The sequence below is a fragment of the Lolium perenne genome, chromosome 2, assembly GCF_019359855.2.
Source record: "Lolium perenne isolate Kyuss_39 chromosome 2, Kyuss_2.0, whole genome shotgun sequence".
NCBI lineage: Eukaryota > Viridiplantae > Streptophyta > Magnoliopsida > Poales > Poaceae > Lolium > Lolium perenne.
Window position 1 is genome coordinate 101,824,632 of NC_067245.2, and position 14,047 is coordinate 101,838,678.

At 46.1% G+C, this 14,047-nt stretch overlaps 3 non-coding genes and 18 pseudogenes across 3 annotated transcripts; all 21 read left to right on the plus strand.

Annotated features, from left to right (window-relative positions):
* Nucleotides 1–5,063: 5,063 nt before the first annotated feature.
* On the plus strand, nucleotides 5,064–5,179 carry LOC139837208 (5S ribosomal RNA; annotated as a pseudogene).
* A 185-nt stretch (nucleotides 5,180–5,364) lies between these two features.
* On the plus strand, nucleotides 5,365–5,483 carry LOC139837055 (5S ribosomal RNA; annotated as a pseudogene).
* Nucleotides 5,484–5,981: 498 nt separating this feature from the next.
* Nucleotides 5,982–6,101, plus strand: LOC139837148 (5S ribosomal RNA; annotated as a pseudogene).
* Nucleotides 6,102–6,875: 774 nt separating this feature from the next.
* LOC127337714 (5S ribosomal RNA) lies at nucleotides 6,876–6,991 on the plus strand (annotated as a pseudogene).
* Nucleotides 6,992–7,175: 184 nt separating this feature from the next.
* On the plus strand, nucleotides 7,176–7,293 carry LOC139837182 (5S ribosomal RNA; annotated as a pseudogene).
* Nucleotides 7,294–7,771: 478 nt separating this feature from the next.
* LOC139837135 (5S ribosomal RNA) lies at nucleotides 7,772–7,888 on the plus strand (annotated as a pseudogene).
* Nucleotides 7,889–8,379: 491 nt separating this feature from the next.
* LOC139837179 (5S ribosomal RNA) lies at nucleotides 8,380–8,497 on the plus strand (annotated as a pseudogene).
* A 483-nt stretch (nucleotides 8,498–8,980) lies between these two features.
* Nucleotides 8,981–9,094, plus strand: LOC127337651 (5S ribosomal RNA; annotated as a pseudogene).
* Nucleotides 9,095–9,280: 186 nt separating this feature from the next.
* On the plus strand, nucleotides 9,281–9,398 carry LOC139837054 (5S ribosomal RNA; annotated as a pseudogene).
* A 183-nt stretch (nucleotides 9,399–9,581) lies between these two features.
* Nucleotides 9,582–9,698, plus strand: LOC127337711 (5S ribosomal RNA; annotated as a pseudogene).
* A 184-nt stretch (nucleotides 9,699–9,882) lies between these two features.
* On the plus strand, nucleotides 9,883–9,996 carry LOC127337749 (5S ribosomal RNA; annotated as a pseudogene).
* Nucleotides 9,997–10,179: 183 nt separating this feature from the next.
* Nucleotides 10,180–10,294, plus strand: LOC127337775 (5S ribosomal RNA; annotated as a pseudogene).
* Nucleotides 10,295–11,069: 775 nt separating this feature from the next.
* Nucleotides 11,070–11,184, plus strand: LOC139837171 (5S ribosomal RNA; annotated as a pseudogene).
* Nucleotides 11,185–11,371: 187 nt separating this feature from the next.
* On the plus strand, nucleotides 11,372–11,488 carry LOC139836873 (5S ribosomal RNA). The gene has a single exon (XR_011753594.1). It is a non-coding gene; the product is annotated as a 5S ribosomal RNA (ribosomal RNA).
* Nucleotides 11,489–11,973: 485 nt separating this feature from the next.
* Nucleotides 11,974–12,087, plus strand: LOC127337776 (5S ribosomal RNA; annotated as a pseudogene).
* A 185-nt stretch (nucleotides 12,088–12,272) lies between these two features.
* On the plus strand, nucleotides 12,273–12,387 carry LOC127337777 (5S ribosomal RNA; annotated as a pseudogene).
* A 185-nt stretch (nucleotides 12,388–12,572) lies between these two features.
* On the plus strand, nucleotides 12,573–12,688 carry LOC127337719 (5S ribosomal RNA). The gene has a single exon (XR_011753624.1). It is a non-coding gene; the product is annotated as a 5S ribosomal RNA (ribosomal RNA).
* A 182-nt stretch (nucleotides 12,689–12,870) lies between these two features.
* On the plus strand, nucleotides 12,871–12,986 carry LOC127337725 (5S ribosomal RNA; annotated as a pseudogene).
* Nucleotides 12,987–13,165: 179 nt separating this feature from the next.
* LOC127337740 (5S ribosomal RNA) lies at nucleotides 13,166–13,280 on the plus strand (annotated as a pseudogene).
* Nucleotides 13,281–13,465: 185 nt separating this feature from the next.
* LOC127337660 (5S ribosomal RNA) lies at nucleotides 13,466–13,582 on the plus strand (annotated as a pseudogene).
* A 183-nt stretch (nucleotides 13,583–13,765) lies between these two features.
* LOC127337721 (5S ribosomal RNA) lies at nucleotides 13,766–13,884 on the plus strand. The gene has a single exon (XR_011753665.1). It is a non-coding gene; the product is annotated as a 5S ribosomal RNA (ribosomal RNA).
* Nucleotides 13,885–14,047: the final 163 nt, after the last annotated feature.

Consider the following 14,047-nt stretch of genomic DNA (forward strand, 5'->3'; position numbering starts at 1 on the left):
TTTATCGAGCACCACAAAAGAATGGCTTATTTCTTATTAGATCTTCGATAGCAGAAAGTGATACGTGACATACATAACATTGATGCTATTTCAATTAAAACTTAATGATAATTCTACTAGAGTATGGTAATCGCTGCCGCTTTGGTTCATATTGGAGTGAAACGTGATGAAGCAAACCTCCATATCAGATGGATTACTTTGAATCACTTGACCTTGAGTCACTTGATAGATGCTAAGCGGGTTATGCTCAATGGGTAAAAATGACAAAAGACTCCATTTTCTGTAGAGAGATGGAGCGAAGCCACACGACTTATTGGAAATCATACATACAAGGTATGATGTATGTGGACCAACAGAGCGAAGCATCGCACGGTGGTTATCGCTATGTTCTAACTTTCATGATGATTCTAGTAGATATGGGTATATCTATTTCATGAAATATAAATCCTAAACTTTCGAGATAGTTTAATGTGGGAATTTCCAAAGTGAAGTAGAAAATTTAACGTACAAGAAGATCAAATTTCTATGATCTCGATCGTGGAGGTGAATATCCTGAGTTATGAGTTCGGTACGCATTTCTGTTAAACGCGGAATACTTTCATTAATTGGATAATCAGCTGGAACAATTTCAAATCTAAACGGTGTGTCCGGGAACGTCGTGAATCGAACTCTCTTAGATATGGCTCGTAGTATGACGTTCCTTGCTGATTAGCGGTCGCTATCATTTTGGAGTTATGCATTAGAGGATGCTCGCATTTATCTTACCAAATAGAGCACCATCAAAACCGAGAATCTAGACACCAGTATGAACGGCGTTTAATCAAGAAACTCAAGTCGTCGCTTTAAGCTCAAAGTTTGGGAAGCATGTGTTTGCAAGAAGTTACAATCGGACAAGCCAGAACCCAAAGCGTTGAGAAATGTGCTTTACATAGGATACCTTGCATGAAACTATAGGGTACACTTTCTATCACTGAAACTGGCAAGGCAAATCTTGTTGCTAAGAATTGAACCTTTTCTTGAGAAAGAATTCTCACTAAAGAAGTGACTGGAAGAAAAGTAGAACTGGCGAGATTGATGAATTCATACTGCCGATCGTATAGCGCAAGATCGGAAAGTTGCAAAATTGCATCACTTCACACCGCAACAGTAGAGAAGCTAATGATAATGACTGCATGAAACTTCGAACCAGGTGAAAAACCATCAACCTTCGCAGATTGACGACAAGGGAACGTGTCACCAACTTCATTGGTAGTGGACTTTATTCTAAATGTCGCGATTGTAGATAACAATGATGAGGACCGCTGAATTTATGAAGAAGGCGCCGAGCGATGCATTTCCAGATTCCAACAAATGGCAAAGTGAAGCCTTTAAACTAAATGGGATTCATGCTGATAACAGAAGGCGTATGGACTTTGGCAGATTTACCCGATGTAGCCTAAAGGTCGTTTATGAAATACATGGATTCTGAAGAGAAAAACAGATGTTTGATGGTAATATTATCGTCTATAAAGCTTTCCACTTATCGCAAAGTGGTTTCCTACATAATCAAGGAGTTGACTGATGGCTTATGAGACCTCCTCTCAATCCTGAATGTACTTAAAATCTGTGAGGATTTTGTTAGCAATAGCCGCATTGTATTTTCGATTATGAGATTTACGGTGATGGACGTCAAACGCAATGCTCCTTAATGGAGACATTGAGGAAGAGTTTGTATATGGTACAACCCAAAGGCTTTATGGCTTATCCTAAAAATGCTAAAAGCCGACAAAGTATGGCAAACTTCAATAGCCGCTCAATCTATGGACCGAAGCAAGCATCAAGTTAGGTTGGAACCGACGCTTTGCTGATAAGGTGATCAAAGACTCTCGTGTTCTTTGCCATACAAAGTGTCATGCGTCGCAGAGGCCTGCTCAGATTGCGTAAGAAAGTGAGTGGAAATTTCAGTAGTATTCTCCTATATATTATATGTAGATGACATATTATTGATCGGGAATGATATAGAACTAAGCGTTGTTAAGGTTATGTCATTTAATCAATAGTTTTTCAAATGAAAGCACCTTAAGAAGCATCATATATATTAGGCATCAAGATTTATAGAGATAGATCAAGACGCTAATAGGGCTATCACAGAAGTACAGATTCGGACAAAGATTCTAAAGAAGTTTAGAATGGACGAAGTAAGAAAGTGGTTCTCTACACAATGTTACCTGTGCAAGTGTATTGAGTAAAACTTCAATGACTGACTCAACGCGTACGGTATTATGAAAGAGAAAGGATGTGTACATCCCTATGCGCTCGGCAAAGTAGGATCCTATCATTCGCATGCCGCTATGCTAAGGTACTAGACCGGATATAGCACATGTCGTTAGTTTGACTAGCAGTGATATCATACGCGATCCAGAATGGAACACCGGACAAGCGTCAAGAATATCCCGAAGTATCTTGCACGAAAGAACTAAGTTGATATGTTTCTTTGTTATGGAGGTGACCAACTGTTAGCTCGTTAACGTAAACGGTATACACCGATGCGTTAAGTTGAACACTGATCCTGATGACTACGTACAACACAACTGGTAATGTTTAGGTTATTGAATGGTGTCATAAAGAGCCGCAAGCTCGGCAAAGGCACGGTGGTCGTATGGAGTCTTCTACAAATGTAATCAGAGTAGCAGAAGCGTTTTCCGGTCAGAGGTTTGATTTACCGGTTATGTATGGATGAAGAGGCTCATTGTAGAGCCTGGTGTGGTTCTCGCGTGCATTGGACCCATTCAACATCATTTCATCGTGGATAATACAAAAGTGCCATCGCCTAATGCACAAGAGCCAAGGTCACACAAGAGGCTAAAGCATATCAAGCTGCTGCAAGCCACTGATTTCATGTAGCACATCAAGATGGAGATAGTAAAGATTTGGTAAAGTACACATTCGACAATGATCCGGAATCGTAGTGATCCGCTGACTCAAAGCTCTCCCTAGGCAAAGCATGACCAACACCCTAATGCCATGGGTGTTAGGTATATTACAATGTAATCTAGATTATTGACTCTAGTGCAAGTGAGACCTATAGAGTATATGCCCTCAGAGGCAATAATAAAGTGGTTATTATTTATATCTTTATGTTTATGATAAATGTTTGGTATATAATACATGCTAGAATTGTATTAACCTAAACATTAGTACATGTGAGATATGTAGACAAACAAGAAGTCCTCAGTATGCCTCTTAAACTAGCTTTTGTTGATTAATGGATGATTAGTTTCTATAATCATGAACATTGGATGTTATTAATAACAAAGTTGTTATGTCATATGTGCGAATTGATATAACTCGATGAATTTACACCCGTAAACAAGTAGGCTTATACAAGATCTCGTGCCATTATTGAAGTCACTTATTTATTATATGTTTCTTCGGATACATAGTTACCTCAGTCCTTGCAGACCATGAGATCATGTAAATCACTTATACCTAAAGGTACTTTGATTACACTCCAAACACCACCTGCGTAAATGGGTGGCTATGCAAAGGTGGGATTAATTATGATCCTAAAGTATGAGTTGAGGCATATGGGATCAACAAAAGTGGGATTTATTCATCCCGATGATCGAGCAGATATACTTCCGGCCTTCTCTTGTGGAATGTCGCCTCAATGTCTTTGCAAGCATATGAATGAGTTCTATAAGAGACCACATACCACGGCACGGCGAAGAGTATTATCGTGAGACGAGGTTGGAATATCAAGGTATAGAGTGATACCTAAGATCAAACCCTGATGACAAGTAAAATAACTGCAAGTAGACAAAGGGAATTGGTACATAGGCTATATGGCGTTCATTCGACCACTAAAGTCATCGTTGAATATGGGAGCCATTATGGATCTTCAGATCTACGCTGTTGCTAAGTTATTGGTCTGAGTGAGTACTCAAACCATGTCCGCATTAAAGTTCTCTGAACCGTAGGGTGATTGCACAATTTAAAGTTGATGTTGAAATGGTAGCACTTGGAATTATGGAATGAGTTCAATATTTGTTCGAAGTCCTTGATGAGATCCCTATTATCACGAGGAGTCTTAGCTTGGGTCCTGAGAATAAGATTCATGATAGTAGGATGTCATTTGTGTGCAAATAAAATGTCATGAAGGTTCTGTATGGAAGGTTCTAGAAGGTTCTTTCAGAAAAGTCCTGGAAGAAACCACTAAGGAAGGTGGAGTCCACAAGGGACCTCCACCTCCATGGCCGGCCAGGCCCAGATGGGGTGGAGTCCCAAGTGGCGGACTCCACCATAGGGGGCCGCCACCCCCCCACATGGGAGGGGTGGGAATCCCACCCTTGGGCGAGTCCTAGTTGGGCTAGGTTTTCCTCCCTATGGAAGGTTTTGGCCTGGTCTTATTCGAAGACTGGACACCAACACTTGGGATCCACCTATATACAATGAGGGGCCAGGAGGTCAGGCCACACCTAAGTGACCATTCATAGCTTGGTCAGCTTCTCGAGTGGTAATGGGCCACCTCTCCTGAACTCCCTAAGCTTTGCTCCTCCATCATACGTCTGCCCGCTACAGAAGGCAGTTTAGCCGGGTTCGCCGGGACTTCCCTACATGCCGTCACACCCACACCACGCCGCCGTACGGTCGGATTCAAGCAGGAGCTGGCTACATTTCGCTGCTCGCCACTGAACGGGAGGATGGGACGCTTTCATCAACAATCAAACGCAGGACCGGTAGCACGGGAGGTGCTCCGCCCGTCAGGCGTTCTTCTGCTATCTTCTAACCATCGTGATCAAGATCTTCACGCGCTTTTTGTAAGCGTAAAGGATCGCTCAACAGAGCAACAAGAGCCTCATCTTGTAGGCTTTGGAACTCTTCAAGGTGGTGAGACTCGACAAGCACTCCTCGTTGCTACCTGCCTTCATAGGGATTGCATCTGGCTTTGATTGCGTGGTTCGGCCAGAGGGGAAATTTTTTGTTTTCTATGCAACGTTATCCCATGATATGGACATGGTACAAAATAGAGCAGATAAAGAGCGGAGGAGCAAGCATAAGGGAAAATGAGTGCATAACATGTCGGATGCATCATACCAAAGACTAAAGCACCGGATCCCATCGAACTCGGTTAAGCGTGCTTGGGCGAGAGTAGTAATAGGATGGGTGACCTCCTGGGAAGTCCTCGTGGTTGCATCCCTCCTTTTGCGTCACGCGCGACATTCATGGTGAAGTTAGGACGATATTTTTTTATGCACTCGTGCTCGGCTATTGGTGATGGGAAACGGTGGTGCGGATGAAAAAGAGGATGGACATGGTACAAAATAGAGCGCAGACAAAGAGCGGGAGGAGCAAGCATAAGGGAAAATGAGTGCATAACATGTCGGATGCGATCATACCAAAGACTAAAGCACCGGATCCCATCGTGAACTCCGGGTTAAGCGTGCTTGGGCGAGAGTAGTACTAGGATGGGTGACCTCCGGGAAGTCCTCGTGTTGCATCCTCCTTTTGCGCCACGCGGCGACATTCATGGTGAAGTTAGGACGATATTTTTTTGCGGCACTCGTGCTCTGCTATTGGTGATGGGAAACGGTGGTGCTGATGAAAAAGAGGATGGACATGGTACAAAATAGAGCAGATAAAGAGCGGGAGGAGCAAGCATAAGGGAAAATGAGTGCATAACATGTCGGATGCGATCATACCATCAAAGACTAAAGCACCGGATCCCATCGTAACCTGGTTAAGCGTGCTTGGGCGAGAGTAGTACTAGGATGGGTGACCTCCGGGAAGTCCTCGTGTTGCATCCCTCCTTTTTTTATGCGCCACGCGCGTATTACATCTGGTGGTGAAGTTAGACGATATTTTTTTATGCATGCACTCGTGCTTTCGGCTATTGGTGATGGGAAACGGTGGTGATGAAAAAGAGGATGGACATGGTACAAAATAGAGCAGATAAAGAGCGGGAGGAGCAAGCATAAGGGAAAATGAGTGCATAACATGTTTGATGCGATCATACCAAAGATTAAAGCACCGGATCCCATCGTAACTCCGTTGTTAAGCGTGGCTTGGGCGAGAGTAGTACTAGGATGGGTGACCTCCGGGAAGTCCTCGTGTTGCATCCTCCTTTTGCGCCACGCGCGACATTCATGGTGAAGTTAGGACGATATTTTTTATGCACTCGTCTCGCTATTGGTGATGGGAAACGGTGCTGATGAAAAAGAGGATGGACATGGTACAAAATAGAGCGTATAAAGAGCGGGAGGAGCAAGCATAAGGGAAAATGAGTGCATAACATGTTTGATGCGATCATACTCAAAGACTAAAGCACCGGATCCCATCGTAATCTGGTTAAGCGTGCTTGGGCGAGAGTAGTACTAGGATGGGTGACCTCCTGAAGTCCTCGTGTTGCATCCTCCTTTTGCGCCACGCTGCGACATTCATGGTGAAGTTAGGACGATATTTTTTTGCGGCACTCGTGCTCGCTATTGGTGATGGGAAACGGTGGTAAGTGATGAAAAAGAGGATGGACATGGTACAAAATAGGAGCGTATAAAGAGCTGGAGGAGCAAGCATAAGGGAAAATGAGTGCATAACATGTCGGATGCGATCATACCAAAGACTAAAGCACCTGATCCCATCGAACTGGTTAAGCGTGCTTGGTAGAGTAGTACTAGGATGGGTGACTCCGAAGTCCTCGTGTTGCATCCTCCTTTTTTGCGCCACGCGCGATATTCATGGTGAAGTTAGGACGATATTTTTTTAAGCGGCACTCGTGGTTTCGCTTATTGGTGATGGGAAACGGTGGTGCGGATGAAAAAGAGGATGGACATGGTACAAAATAGAGCAGATAAAGAGCGGAGGAGCAAGCATAAGGGAAAATGAGTGCATAACATGTCGGATGCGATCATACCAAAGCACTAAAGCACCGGATCCCATCGAACTCCGGTTAAGCGTGCTTGGGCGAGAGTAGTACTAGGATGGGTGACCTCTCGAAGTCCTCGTGTTGCATCCTCCTTTTTTGCGCCACGCCGCATATTCATGGTGAAGTTAGGACGATATTTTTTTGCGCACTGTGTTCTGGCTATTGGTGATGGGAAACGGTGGTGCTGATGAAAAAGAGGATGGACATGGTACAAAATAGAGCGCATAAAGAGCTGGGGGAGCAAGCATAAGGGAAAATGAGTGCATAACATGTTGGATGCGATCATACCAAAGACTCAAAGCACCGGATCCCATCGAACTCCTGGTTAAGCGTGCTTGGGCGAGAGTAGTACTAGGATGGGTGACCTCCTCGAAGTCCTCGTGTTGCATCCCTCCTTTTGCGCCACGCGGCGACATTCATGGTGAAGTTAGGACGATATTTTTTTGCGGCACTCGTGCTCGCTATTGGTGATGGGAAACGGTGCGTGATGAAAAAGAGGATGGACATGGTACAAAATAGAGCAAGTATAAAGAGCGGAGGAGCAAGCATAAGGGAAAATGAGTGCATAACATGTCGGATGCGATCATACCAGACTAAAGCACCGGATCCCATCGTAATCCGGGTTAAGCGTGCTTGAAGTAGAGTAGTACTAGGATGGGTGACCTCCGGGAAGTCCTCGTGTTGCATCCTCCTTTTGCGCCACGCGCGACATTCATGGTGAAGTTAGGACGATATTTTTTTATGCACTCGTGCTCGGCTATTGGTGATGGGAAACGGTGGTGGATGAAAAAGAGGATGGACATGGTACAAAATAGAGCAGATAAAGAGCTGGAGGAGCAAGCATAAGGGAAAATGAGTGCATAACATGTCGGATGCGATCATACCAAAGACTAAAGCACCGGATCCCATCGTAACTCCGGTTAAGCGTGCTTGGGCGAGAGTAGTACTAGGATGGGTGACCTCCGGGAAGTCCTCGTGTTGCATCCTCCTTTTTTGCGCCACGCACATACATTCATGGTGAAGTTAGGACGATATTTTTTTGCGGCACTCGTGCTCGCTATTGGTGATGGGAAACGGTGGTGCGGATGAAAAGAGGATGGACATGGTACAAAATAGAGCAGATAAAGAGCGGGAGGAGCAAGCATAAGGGAAAATGAGTGCATAACATGTTTGATGCGATCATACCAAAGACTAAAGCAACCTGGATCCCATCGTAACTCCGGTTAAGCGTGCTTGAAGTAGAGTAGTACTAGGATGGGTGACCTCCTGGGAAGTCCTCGTGTTGCATCCCTCCTTTTGCGCCACGCCGCGACATTCATGGTGAAGTTAGGACGATATTTTTTTGCGGCACTCGTGCTCGCTATTGGTGATGGGAAACGGTGAAAGCTGGATGAAAAAGAGGATGGACATGGTACAAAATAGAGCAGACAAAGAGCTGGGAGGAGCAAGCATAAGGGAAAATGAGTGCATAACATGTCGGATGCGATCATACCAAGACTAAAGCAATCCTGGATCCCATCAACTCCGGGTTAAGCGTGCTTGGGCGAGAGTAGTACTAGGATGGGTGACCTCCTGGAAGTCCTCGTGTTGCATCCCTCCTTTTGCGCCACGCCGCGACATTCATGGTGAAGTTAGGACGATATTTTTTTGCTGCACTGTGCTTCGCTTATTGGTGATGGGAAACGGTGTGCGGATGAAAAAGAGGATGGACATGGTACAAAATAGAGCAGATAAAGAGCGGGAGGAGCAAGCATAAGGGAAAATGAGTGCATAACATGTTTGATGCGATCATACCAAAGACTAAAGCACCGGATCCCATCGTAACCTGGTTAAGCGTGCTTTGGCTTAGAGTAGTACTAGGATGGGTGACCTCGAAGTCCTCGTGTTGCATCCCTCCTTTTGCGCCACGCGCGACATTCATGGTGAAGTTAGGACGATATTTTTTTGCTGCACTCGTGTTTCGCTTATTGGTGATGGGAAACGGTGGTGCGGATGAAAAAGAGGATGGACATGGTACAAAATAGAGCAAGATAAAGAGCGGAGGAGCAAGCATAAGGGAAAATGAGTGCATAACATGTCGGATGCGATCATACCAAGACTAAAGCACCGGATCCCATCAACTCTGGTTAAGCGTGCTTGGGCGAGAGTAGTACTAGGATGGGTGACCTCCTGGAAGTCCTCGTGTTGCATCCTCCTTTTTTGCGCCACGCCAAGTACATTCATGGTGAAGTTAGGACGATATTTTTTTGCACTCGTGGTTTCGCTATTGGTGATGGGAAACGGAAGTGCTGGATGAAAAAGAGGATGGACATGGTACAAAATAGAGCAGATAAAGAGCGGGAGGAGCAAGCATAAGGGAAAATGAGTGCATAACATGTTTGATGCGATCATACCAAAGCACTAAAGCACCGGATCCCATCGAACTCCAAGTTAAGCGTGCTTGGGCGAGAGTAGTACTAGGATGGGTGACCTCCTCGAAGTCCTCGTGTTGCATCCTCCTTTTTATGCCACGCGCGACATATCATGGTGAAGTTAGGACGATATTTTTTTGCTGCACTCGTACTCGCTATTGGTGATGGGAAACGGTGCGGATGATGAAAAAGAGGATGGACATGGTACAAAATAGAGCAGATAAAGAGCGGAGGAGCAAGCATAAGGGAAAATGAGTGCATAACATGTTTGATGCGATCATACCAAAGCACTAAAGCACCGATCCCATCGAACTCCGGTTAAGCGTGCTTGGGCGAGAGTAGTACTAGGATGGGTGACCTCCCGGGAAGTCCTCGTGTTGCATCCTCCTTTTTTGCGCCACGCGCGACATTCATGGTGAAGTTAGGACGATATTTTTTTGCGGCACTCGTGTTTCGCTATTGGTGATGGGAAACGGTGGTGCGGATGAAAAAGAGGATGGACATGGTACAAAATAGAGCAGATAAAGAGCGGAGGAGCAAGCATAAGGGAAAATGAGTGCATAACATGTTTGATGCGATCATACCAGCACTAAAGCACCGGATCCCATCAACTCCGGTTAAGCGTGCTTGGGCGAGAGTAGTACTAGGATGGGTGACCTCCTGGAAGTCCTCGTGTTGCATCCCTCCTTTTTTGCGCCACGCCGCGTACATTCATGGTGAAGTTAGGACGATATTTTTGCGGCACTCGTGCTCGCTATTGGTGATGGGAAACGGTGGTGCGATGAAAAAGAGGATGGACATGGTACAAAATAGAGCAGACAAAGAGCGGAGGAGCAAGCATAAGGGAAAATGAGTGCATAACATGTCGGATGCGATCATACCAGCACTAAAGCACCGGATCCCATCGTAACTCCGGTTAAGCGTGTTTAAGTAGAGTAGTACTAGGATGGGTGACCTCCGGGAAGTCCTCGTGTTGCATCCTCCTTTTGCGCCACGCGCGACATTCATGGTGAAGTTAGGACGATATTTTTTTATGCGGCACTCGTGTTCGCTATTGGTGATGGGAAACGGTGGTGCGGATGAAAAAGAGGATGGACATGGTACAAAATAGAGCGTATAAAGAGCGGAGGAGCAAGCATAAGGGAAAATGAGTGCATAACATGTTTGATGCGATCATACCAGACTAAAGCACCGGATCCCATCAACTCCTGGTTGCGTGCTTAAGTAGAGTAGTACTAGGATGGGTGACCTCCTGGAAGTCCTCGTGTTGCATCCCTCCTTTTTGCGCCACGCGGCGACATTCATGGTGAAGTTAGGACGATATTTTTTTATGCACTCGTGCTCGGCTATTGGTGATGGGAAACGGTGGTGCGATGAAAAAGAGGATGGACATGGTACAAAATAGAGCAGATAAAGAGCGGGAGGAGCAAGCATAAGGGAAAATGAGTGCATAACATGTTTGATGCGATCATACCAAAGACTAAAGCAACCGGATCCCATCAACTCCGGTTAAGCGTGCTTAAGCAGAGTAGTACTAGGATGGGTGACCTCCGGGAAGTCCTCGTGTTGCATCCCTCCTTTTGCGCCACGCCGCGACATTCATGGTGAAGTTAGGACGATATTTTTTTGCGGCACTCGTGCTCGCTATTGGTGATGGGAAACGGTGGTGCGATGAAAAAGAGGATGGACATGGTACAAAATAGAGCAGATAAAGAGCGGAGGAGCAAGCATAAGGGAAAATGAGTGCATAACATGTCGGATGCGATCATACCAAAGACTAAAGCACCGGATCCCATCAACTCCGGTTAAGCGTGCTTGGGCGAGAGTAGTACTAGGATGGGTGACCTCCGGGAAGTCCTCGTGTTGCATCCTCCTTTTTTGCGCCACGCTACGACATTCATGGTGAAGTTAGGACGATATTTTTTTGCGGCACTCGTGCTCGGCTATTGGTGATGGGAAACGGTGGTGCTGATGAAAAAGAGGATGGACATGGTACAAAATAGAGCAAGATAAAGAGCGGGAGGAGCAAGCATAAGGGAAAATGAGTGCATAACATGTTTTATGCGATCATACCAGCACTAAAGCACCGGATCCCATCGTAACTCCGGTTAAGCGTGCTTGGGCGAGAGTAGTACTAGGATGGGTGACCTCCTGGGAAGTCCTCGTGTTGCATCCTCCTTTTTGCGCCACGCGCGACATTCATGGTGAAGTTAGGACGATATTTTTTTATGCGGCACTCGTATTCGCTATTGGTGATGGGAAACGGTGGTGCGGATGAAAAAGAGGATGGACATGGTACAAAATAGAGCAGATAAAGAGCGGAGGAGCAAGCATAAGGGAAAATGAGTGCATAACATGTCGGATGCGATCATACCAAAGCACTAAAGCACCGGATCCCATCGTAACTCCGGTTAAGCGTGCTTGAAGTAGAGTAGTACTAGGATGGTGACCTCCTGGAAGTCCTCGTGTTGCATCCTCCTTTTTTGCGCCACGCGCGACATTCATGGTGAAGTTAGGACGATATTTTTTTATGCACTCGTGCTCGCTATTGGTGATGGGAAACGGTGGAAAGTGATGAAAAAGAGGATGGACATGGTACAAAATAGAGCAGATAAAGAGCGGGAGGAGCAAGCATAAGGGAAAATGAGTGCATAACATGTTTGATGTGATCATACCAAGCACTAAAGCACCTGATCCCATCAACTCTGGTTAAGCGTGCTTGGGCGAGAGTAGTACTAGGATGGGTGACCTCCTGAAGTCCTCGTGTTGCATCCTCCTTTTTTGCGCCACGCGCGACATTCATGGTGAAGTTAGGACGATATTTTTTTGGCACTCGTGCTCTCGGCTATTGGTGATGGGAAACGGTGGTGCGGATGAAAAAGAGGATGGACATGGTACAAAATAGAGCAGATAAAGAGCGGGAGGAGCAAGCATAAGGGAAAATGAGTGCATAACATGTCGGATGCGATCATACCAAAGCACTAAAGCACCGATCCCATCAACTCCGGTTAAGCGTGCTTGGGCGAGAGTAGTACTAGGATGGGTGACCTCCGGGAAGTCCTCGTGTTGCATCCCTCCTTTTTGCGCCACGCGGCGACATTCATGGTGAAGTTAGGACGATATTTTTTGCGGGCACTCGTGCTCGGCTATTGGTGATGGGAAACGGTGGTGCGATGAAAAAGAGGATGGACATGGTACAAAATAGAGCAGATAAAGAGCGGGAGGAGCAAGCATAAGGGAAAATGAGTGCATAACATGTCGGATGCGATCATACCAGCACTAAAGCACCGGATCCCATCGTAACTCCGGTTAAGCGTGCTTGGGCGAGAGTAGTACTAGGATGGGTGACCTCTGGGAAGTCCTCGTGTTGCATCCTCCTTTTTGCGCCACGCTGCGACATTCATGGTGAAGTTAGGACGATATTTTTTTGCGGCACTCGTGCTCGCTATTGGTGATGGGAAACGGTGGTGCGATGAAAAAGAGGATGGACATGGTACAAAATAGAGCAGACAAAGCGCGGAGGAGCAAGCATAAGGGAAAATGAGTGCATAACATGTTTGATGCGATCATACCAAAGCACTAAAGCACCGGATCCCATCAACTCCGGTTAAGCGTGCTTGGGCGAGAGTAGTACTAGGATGGGTGACCTCCGGGAAGTCCTCGTGTTGCATCCTCCTTTTGCGCCACGCCGCGACATTCATGGTGAAGTTAGGACGATATTTTTTTGCGCACTCGTGCTCGGCTATTGGTGATGGGAAACGGTGGTGGATGAAAAGAGGATGGACATGGTACAAAATAGAGCATTAAAGAGCGGGAGGAGCAAGCATAAGGGAAAATGAGTGCATAACATGTCGGATGTGATCATACCAAAGACTAAAGCACCGGATCCCATCGAACTCCGGTTAAGCGTGCTTGGGCAGAGTAGTACTAGGATGGTGACCTCCTGGGAAGTCCTCGTGTTGCATCCTCCTTTTGCGCCACGCGGCGACATTCATGGTGAAGTTAGGACGATATTTTTTTGCGGCACTCGTGTTTCGCTATTGGTGATGGGAAACGGTGGTAAGTGATGAAAAAGAGGATGGACATGGTACAAAATAGAGCAGATAAAGAGCGGGAGGAGCAAGCATAAGGGAAAATGAGTGCATAACATGTTTGATGCGATCATACCAAGACTAAAGCAATCGGATCCCATCGTAACTCCGGTTAAGCGTGCTTGGGCGAGAGTAGTACTAGGATGGGTGACCTCCGGGAAGTCCTCGTGTTGCATCCTCCTTTTTTGCGCCACGCGGCGACATTCATGGTGAAGTTAGGACGATATTTTTTTGCGCACTCGTGCTCGCTATTGGTGATGGGAAACGGTGGTGCGGATGAAAAAGAGGATGGACATGGTACAAAATAGAGCGTATAAAGAGCGGAGGAGCAAGCATAAGGGAAAATGAGTGCATAACATGTCGGATGCGATCATACCAAAGACTAAAGCACCGGATCCCATCGTAACTCCGAAGTTAAGCGTGCTTGGGCGAGAGTAGTACTAGGATGGGTGACCTCCGGGAAGTCCTCGTGTTGCATCCCTCCTTTTGCGCCACGCAGACATTCATGGTGAAGTTAGGACGATATTTTTTTGCGGCACTCGTGCTCGGCTATTGGTGATGGGAAACGGTGGTGCGATGAAAAAGAGGATGGACATGGTACAAAATAGAGCAGATAAAGAGCGGGAGGAGCAAGCATAAGGGAA